Source organism: Nicotiana attenuata, unplaced genomic scaffold, assembly GCF_001879085.1.
Source record: "Nicotiana attenuata strain UT unplaced genomic scaffold, NIATTr2, whole genome shotgun sequence".
Lineage (NCBI taxonomy): Eukaryota > Viridiplantae > Streptophyta > Magnoliopsida > Solanales > Solanaceae > Nicotiana > Nicotiana attenuata.
In genome coordinates, this window is record NW_017672575.1 from 399 (window position 1) to 1,577 (window position 1,179).

Consider the following 1,179-nt stretch of genomic DNA (forward strand, 5'->3'; position numbering starts at 1 on the left):
GAAAACACCACCTAAGACACAACTTTGGTTATAGTTATTGAAACTGGCATCAACGTTTAGTTTAAACCAACCCCTTGGAGGTTTCTGCCAATTGATTTTAATGGATAATTTTTGAGGGTTTATAGAGAGTTTTTCCATGAGTAATTTAAATTCTATAGCCCTCTGCATAATAAGAGAATCATTGATAGGGTTGGTAGTATTATTATGGTTATTATTATTTCTATTTATCCAAATGTGCCAAATGATAAAGGGAAAATAAGAGTTCCAATTTAAGTATGTGTTATTAAGAGAATAGTTGAGGTCTCTTACTTGGATAAGCCAGTGATTACCATTTAAAATATTGTGGTTTTGCCCTCGAAGGCAAGCCCGGAATTTTTTAACGGCTTTGCATTCTAGGAAAATATGTTTTATGGATTCTTCATTAGGACATTTACAGATGACAGTAAGGGTCAATGTTTAGCCCAATCTATGAAAGGTATTTCCTGAGGGGATTCAATCATGAAGATATTTCCATAAAAAATATTTTATTTTATTGGGGCAGTCTAGTTTCCAAATCCAGTCAAATTCTAAGTCAGTGTTCTTTGGAGTTTCTAGAAGAGTATAACAAGACCTAGTAGTGAACACACCCTTATTGTTGAGAGACCAAATAGCTAAATCATTAGAGGGGCCCTTGAGACGAATTTTGATCTTTGTTATATTAGCTAATAGTCACGGAGGAAGAGGAAAGGATAGGCCATCAAAATTTCAATTGCAACCATCGAAGATATCTCTAATTTTTGTCATAGTATTCTTAGTGGAGGGTGGGCCTATCACACTTTTTTCTTAGGTTACCAAATTTAGAAATCCAATTTGTTTCCCATATGTTAAGATTGGAGTGAAGGTGGGGGGACCATATTATAAGCTTAGAGCAAATTTCCCAACCTTTGCAAATACTTTTCCAAATGAAGGAACACCTATTCAGTATGGTACTAGTACAATAACATGAAATGATAAGCTTGGCCCAAGGGATTGTGGCATTTGTATGAAGTCTCCAACTTAGGCTAGCTAAGGTGCACAGATTTTTATTCAAAGCATTATGGATACCTAAGCCACCATTAGGTTTAGGCTGGCAAAGGGTAGACCAGTTGACTAGGTGAATTTTCCTTTTTTTTTATTGAGCTACCCCATATAAAGTCTCTT